Source organism: Blennius ocellaris (assembly GCF_963422515.1).
Source record: "Blennius ocellaris genome assembly, chromosome: 7".
Taxonomy (NCBI): Eukaryota; Metazoa; Chordata; class Actinopteri; order Blenniiformes; family Blenniidae; genus Blennius; species Blennius ocellaris.
In genome coordinates, this window is record NC_137656.1 from 27,141,754 (window position 1) to 27,150,009 (window position 8,256).

Consider the following 8,256-nt stretch of genomic DNA (forward strand, 5'->3'; position numbering starts at 1 on the left):
ACCAGGAAGAGAAACTCTCAGTGAAAAAAGATGATGGGATACGTCAAGAAGTCAAAGGTCAAACCTGAAGCGAATCCAGACAATATTTAAGAAAAATGCACACAATCAAGACAAAACATCTCAAACTTTGAGAAAATCACAAGTCTTCACTCATAATGTTGATGAACGGAGAATATTGACACAGAGAATAGGTCAGAAGACTAAATGCTGATGAAAGAAAAGAGCGACAATGAAAAATCAGGAAGTCAAAAGTCAAGAACTTGAGCAAAAAGGATTTGTTGTTGATAACTGAGGTGAAACTAAAGATCTGAAATACTGAAATACAAACACACCATAGAGTCATTCAAGTGCCTGTGTCATTTTAAACTCCACGTTAAACAAACTCTTTTGTTATTCAGGATTTATTTTAATCTGTTGAAAATAATTAAACTGGTTATGTTTTAACATTTACATTGAGTACAAAGATGACATTAAATTCAACTTGAAAACAGTGATTATATTGGAAATTAAGCCAAAATATCAAGGGAAAAACTGTCTCAAATCGAGAAACATTTGTAAACATCAGGAAAAAATGCAGTCTTCTGAAAAGAAACATACTTTGACAAGAAAAAGAAAATATCCCCGAAAACAGAGAGAAAGTTTCGAGCCAGAATAAAAAGTCACAAACTCACCAACTTGAAACCAAAAAAAAATGTATGAATTACTTCATTACATAATTCATTAATGAATCTTCATTTCGAACATGCAAATAGAAAACAAGAGCCATGAAGAATAAAACAAGAACCAGGAAACAACACAATACTGGATCTCCACTGGCATGAACCTGCTTGCTCATGTAGATATGTTGGGATTTTCTATTTTGTCTGTTAAAAGCACCTGACACAATGACTGTGTTGTATATATTTAAAAAAAAATGTAATAAAAAAACATATCGACTCCGCCCCCTCAAACACCTATCGACTCCGCCCCCTCAAACACCTATCGACTCCACCCCCTCAAACACCTATCAACTCCACCCCCTCAAACACCTATCGACTCCGCCCCCTCAAACGCCTATCGACTCCGCCCCCTCAAACACTTATCAACTCCACCCCCTCAAACACCTATCGACTCCGCCCCCTCAAACACCTATCGACTCCACCCCCTCAAACACCTATCGACTCCGCCCCCTCAAACACTTATCAACTCCACCCCCTCAAACACCTATCGACTCCGCCCCCTCAAACACCTATCGACTCCACCCCCTCAAACACCTATCGACTCCACCCCCTCAAACACCTATCGACTCCACCCCCTCAAACACCTATCGACTCCACCCCCTCAAACACTTATCAACTCCACCCCCTCAAACACCTATCGACTCCGCCCCCTCAAACACTTATCAACTCCACCCCCTCAAACACCTATCGACTCCGCCCCCTCGACTCCGCCCCCTCAAACACCTATCAACTCCACCCCCTCAAACACCTATCAACTCCACCCCCTCAAACACCTATCAACTCCACCCCCTCAAACACTTATCAACTCCACCCCCTAAAACACCTATCAACTCCAACCCCTCAAACACCTATCAACTCCACCCCCTCAAACACCTATCGACTCCGCCCCCTCAAACACCTATTGACTCCGCCCCCTCAAACACCTATCGACTCCGCCCCCTCAAACACTTATCAACTCCGCCCCCTCAAACACCTATCAACTCCGCCCCCTCAAACACTTATCAACTCCACCCCCTCAAACACCTATCGACTCCGCCCCCTCAAACACTTATCAACTCCGCCCCCTCAAACACCTATCAACTCCACCCCCTCAAACACCTATCAACTCCACCCCCTCAAACACCTATCAACTCCACCCCCTCAAACACTTATCAACTCCACCCCCTAAAACACCTATCAACTCCAACCCCTCAAACACCTATCAACTCCACCCCCTCAAACACCTATCAACTCCGCCCCCTCAAACACCTATCGACTCCGCCCCCTCAAACACCTATTGACTCCACCCCCTCAAACACCTATCGACTCCGCCCCCTCAAACACTTATCAACTCCGCCCCCTCAAACACCTATCAACTCCGCCCCCTCAAACACTTATCAACTCCACCCCCTCAAACACCTATCGACTCCGCCCCCTCAAACACCTATCGACTCCACCCCCTCAAACACCTATCGACTCCGCCCCCTCAAACACTTATCAACTCCACCCCCTCAAACACCTATCGACTCCGCCCCCTCAAACACCTATCGACTCCACCCCCTCAAACACCTATCGACTCCACCCCCTCAAACACCTATCGACTCCACCCCCTCAAACACCTATCGACTCCACCCCCTCAAACACTTATCAACTCCACCCCCTCAAACACCTATCGACTCCGCCCCCTCAAACACTTATCAACTCCACCCCCTCAAACACCTATCGACTCCGCCCCCTCGACTCCGCCCCCTCAAACACCTATCAACTCCACCCCCTCAAACACCTATCAACTCCACCCCCTCAAACACCTATCAACTCCACCCCCTCAAACACTTATCAACTCCACCCCCTAAAACACCTATCAACTCCAACCCCTCAAACACCTATCAACTCCACCCCCTCAAACACCTATCGACTCCGCCCCCTCAAACACCTATTGACTCCGCCCCCTCAAACACCTATCGACTCCGCCCCCTCAAACACTTATCAACTCCGCCCCCTCAAACACCTATCAACTCCGCCCCCTCAAACACTTATCAACTCCACCCCCTCAAACACCTATCGACTCCGACCCCTCAAACACTTATCAACTCCGCCCCCTCAAACACCTATCAACTCCACCCCCTCAAACACCTATCAACTCCACCCCCTCAAACACCTATCAACTCCACCCCCTCAAACACTTATCAACTCCACCCCCTAAAACACCTATCAACTCCAACCCCTCAAACACCTATCAACTCCACCCCCTCAAACACCTATCAACTCCGCCCCCTCAAACACCTATCGACTCCGCCCCCTCAAACACCTATTGACTCCACCCCCTCAAACACCTATCGACTCCGCCCCCTCAAACACTTATCAACTCCGCCCCCTCAAACACCTATCAACTCCGCCCCCTCAAACACTTATCAACTCCACCCCCTCAAACACCTATCGACTCCGCCCCCTCAAACACTTAGTCAACCAATCAGTGATAAAAGCTCCTTACAACTTAATTTAACACCAACTGTTGCACAGATGTTTAGAATAAACTGGCACCTTTTGATTCAATACTCTCAGTTTAACAATTAAACCCTCACCAAGATGAAAACTTGCACAATCAGTCTTTTATTTATTGATTTTCAAGAAGTGATGATGATGATGATGATGATGATGATGATGATGACAGGTGACAGAAGGAGGGCGGCTCAGTCTTGATCAAACGTCTACAACCAGGACAAAACACTCAACCTGTGACAAAGTGCAGAGAAAATGTGAGAGAAATAAGATAAAGCTGGAGAGAAAAGAAGAAATGTAACGGACATTTCTTGGCAGAAAAGCAGAGAAATGTGACGGATGGACGGGAAGCGGGTTTTCCAGGCATTAGCTGGACAAGAGCCTCCCCTGGTGGTCATTACCAGTCATTACAGTACCCGAGGATCTTCAGTGGAACTGTTCCCACCTTCAACTCAGTATTTATACCTCATTATTTATACCTCAGTATTTAATTCAGTATTTACACCTCAGTATTTATACCTCAGTATTTACCTCGTTGTTTATACCTCTGTATTGATACATAGTAATTATACCTCAGTATTTAAGTCAGTATTTATACCTCAGTATTGATACCTCAGTATTTAACTCCAGATTTATACCTCGGTATTTGCCTTAGTATTGATATAGTATTTATCTCATTATTTATACCTCAGTATTTACCTCTGTATTAATACATAGTATTTATACCTCAGTGTTGATACCTCAGTATTTAACTCCGTATTTATACCTCGGTATTTAGCTCAGTATTGATACATAGTATTTCTATCTCGTTATTTATACCTCAGTATTTAACTCAGTATTTATACTTCATTATTTAACTCCGTATTTATACCTCATTGTTTAACTCTTAAATAATGAGATATAAATACTACCTCAGTATTTATACATCAATATTTAACTCAGTATGTATACCTCAGTATTTAACTCGATATTTACCTCAGTATTTATATAGTATTCATGCCTCAGTATTTACCTCATTATTTAGCTCAGTATTTATACCTCAGTATTGATACCTGAGTATTTATACTCTAATATTGATACCTAGTACTTATACCTCATTATTTACACTTCAGTATTTATACCTACATATTTAACTCAGTATTGATACATTCTATTTGTACCTCAGTATTTACCTCATTATTTATACATCCGTATTCATTTATACCTTAGTATTGATACATAGTAATTATACTTCATTATTTAACTCAGTTTTTATACCTCCATGTTTATACCTCAGTATTAATAAGTCAGTATTTCACTTCAGTATTTACACCTTGGTATTAAACCTCTCCTCCTCCGTGTCTGGTTCTGCAGGTTCTCCTTCTCTGGGTCTGGTTCTGCAGGTTCTCCTCCTCCTGTTCTGGTTCTGAGTGGTATTGGTTGGTATATAAATAAAGTAAAATCTCATTGAGTATTGTACACAAGGAAAACATTCCAATCAGAAGGAGGAAAAACAATTGGAAGAGAAAGGTGAAGAGTGACGGTTCCCTCATTGAAAGAAGAAAGGGGGGAAAAGCTGAAGGTGAAAGAAAAGAGTGAAGCATCAGAGCGAGGGATGACGAGTTGAAGGTCAAACTAAGAACACATTCTGCAAATGATAAAATGTTGAGATGAAATCTTGAGAGAAAAGTTGAAGACTAAAATGTGGAGAAGGTTCCAGACAGGGAACGGTAGAAGGTCAGTCAACAGAGTTCCCCTCTGGGATCAATAGTTTCCTCTGCTTCTTCCCACGCGGCTCCCAGCGTTAGAACATCAAAGTAAAACTCAAGAGATTAAAGATGAAATTCAACTTTACAAAGTGAAAAAAGACAGAAGAGATGAAATTGAGGACTTAAATGAAACATGAAGAAGACAAGGTATTTTTTAATAATGTTCAGGTGAGGAAACGGTCAAAAGGACAAACAGACTAAGACGTGAGGAGGAAGTCAAACTGTGAGACGTTCTAGAACGTTCCTGTCATGGAGGAGCAACAATCAAACCTGGACATGTTTGGAAGGAAAATCTGGATCCAGGGATCAAAAGTACACTTTTTTAGAAAACTCTAATTTTTAAATTTCATGAAGTCACAAATAAAAAGGCAACACAGAGAAAACGTTTGAGTGGAGGAAAAGAAAAGAGAAGCGATGATTGACTTTCTGATTGTAAACTGCTGATTCAGCATTAATGTTTCCACCTGGGCAGAGGAACTGAAATGACAAACTGCTGCCCTTGTCACAGGTGGAGGAGTTCAAGTATCTTGGGGTCTTGTTCAGGAGTGGGGGAAAGATGGAGCGTGAGATCGACAGGCGGATCGGTGCAGCGTCTGCAGTTATGTGGTCGTTGTATCGGTCCGTCGTGGTGAAGAAGGAGCTGAGCCAAAAGACCAAGCTCTGGATTTACCGGTCGATCTTCGTTCCTACCCTCACCTATGGTCATGAACTATGGGTCATGACCGAAAGAACCAGATCCCGGATACAAGCGGCTGAAATGAGCTTCCTCCGTAGTGTGGCTGGGCGTCACCCTTAGAGATAGGGGGAGGAGCTCAGTCGCCCTTAGAGATAGGGTGAGGAGCTCAGTCGCCCTTAGAGATAGGGTGAGGAGCTCAGTCGCCCTTAGAGATAGGGGGAGGAGCTCAGTCGCCCTTAGAGATAGGGGGAGGAGCTCAGTCGCCCTTAGAGATAGGGTGAGGAGCTCAGTCGCCCTTAGAGATGGGGTGAGGAGCTCAGTCGCCCTTAGAGATAGGGGGAGGAGCTCAGTCGCCCTTAGAGATAGGGGGAGGAGCTCAGTCGCCCTTAGAGATAGGGGGAGGAGCTCAGTCGCCCTTAGAGATAGGGGGAGGAGCTCAGTCGCCCTTAGAGATAGGGTGAGGAGCTCAGCCACCCTTAGAGATGGGGTGAGGAGCTCAGTCACCCTTAGAGATAGGGGGAGGAGCTCAGTCACCCTTAGAGATAGGGGGAGGAGCTCAGTCACCCTTAGAGATAGGGGGAGGAGCTCAGCCACCCTTAGAGATGGGGTGAGGAGCTCAGTCACCCTTAGAGATAGGGTGAGGAGCTCAGTCACCCTTAGAGATAGGGTGAGGAGCTCAGTCACCCTTAGAGATAGGGGGAGGAGCTCAGCCACCCTTAGAGATAGGGTGAGGAGCTCAGTCACCCTTAGAGATAGGGTGAGGAGCTCAGTCACCCTTAGAGATAGGGGGAGGAGCTCAGTCACCCTTAGAGATAGGGGGAGGAGCTCAGTCACCCTTAGAGATAGGGTGAGGAGCTCAGTCACCCTTAGAGATAGGGTGAGGAGCTCAGTCACCCTGAGAGATAGGGTGAGGAGCTCAGTCACCAGGGAGGAGCTCGGAGTAGAGCCGCTGCTCCTCCACATCCAGAGGAGCCAGCTGAGGTGGCTCGGGCACCTGTTTCAGATGGACGCCTCCCCAGGGAGGTGTTCCGGGCATGTCCCTCCGGTAGGAGGCCTCGGGGCAGACCCAGGACACGCTGGAGGGACTATGTCTCTCTATGGCCTGGGAACACCTTGGGGTGCCACTGGAAGACCTGGAGGAAGTGTCTGGGGTGAGGGAAGTCTGGGCAACTCTGCTCAGACTGCTGCCTCTGCGACCTGGCCTGGATAAGTGGTAGATAATGGATGGATGGATGGATGGATGGATGGATGCTGCTTTCAAAGTAAAGGTTCAAGACTCTTCTAGACCCATCTGTCCTCCTCTCGCTTTTATTCTGACTCATGTTTCTCCTCATACTAACATTTTAATTCACACAGGTTATGTTTAAATGTTCAATTCTGATTTTAATCACAAAACTGTCAGTTTCAAATCTGAATAGTCACTTTTCACATTTAATCATTGATTTAATAAAATGTTTGTTTTGTCCTCAATCTTCTGCCACAGCTTCAACTTTGACCCATGAACATGGCAACAGAAGACACCCTGGAGCTTTTACACTGAAAATACACAGAAAGTTTCATTTACAAAAATCTCTCAAAGCACCATTAGCAGTTTGAAGATGTGGATCAGCGGTGTGGAAGAGAACCGTCACCTGTTCAACCAGGAGCCTCGCTTCTCCCGTCGAGCCCAGCTGAGCCGGGCCGAGGCACGCTGGGTCGAGTCAGTTCGAGCTGGGCTGAGGTGGGTCGAGCTGAGTCAGTGCGCACCAGGCCGAGCCGAGTCAGTTCGAGGCGGGCCGAGTCAGTACGAGTCAGTTCGAGCTGGGCCGAGTCAGTACGAGTCAGTTCGAGGCGGGCCGAGTCAGTACGAGTCAGTTCGAGCCGGGCCGAGTCAGTACGAGTCAGTTCGAGCCGGGCCGAGTCAGTACGAGTCAGTTCGAGCCGGGCCGAGTCAGTACGAGTCAGTTCGAGCCGGGCCGAGTCAGTTCGAGCCGGGCCGAGTCAGTACGAGTCAGTTCGAGCCGGGCCGAGTCAGTACGAGTCAGTTCGAGCCGGGCCGAGTCAGTACGAGTCAGTTCGAGGCGGGCCGAGTCAGTTCGAGCCGGGCCGAGTCAGTACGAGTCAGTTCGAGCCGGGCCGAGGCGAGCTGCTTGAGCTACAGAGGAACTTCAGAGTAGTTTTTCACTTTGAGTTTAAGAACATTAAGGAGCCAGTATTTACAGAATGAAGTCAACACATTAAGAATCAAGTTAAAAACTAACAACTAAAGTTCACTTGAAATCAAATGGATGAGGACAAACAGAATTTGGTGATAAAGTCCAGGATGCAGTGGGAACCTTCTGGAAGGTGCCAGTCCACACCTGAACGCCTGGCAGGTAAACACTCCGCTATCGTCCAACCAGCAACTGGGGGCAGTGTTTTGTTACACCCGGGGAAATTCTAAAACCCCGGCTCAGCTTTGAGGTGTGGACGGCAATGACGGCCCACCTCCGTGGAAAATGATGATGTCATTGAATAACCACAACAATGGCAGACTCTATGCTCCAGGGGGGGCTGCAGAAGCTACTGACACTGGCACTACAGAACTCAGTCATATAGAAGTCTATTAGCCGGATTCTACTTGGTTTTTTTTCAGTACATTGGGTGAGTGAACCAG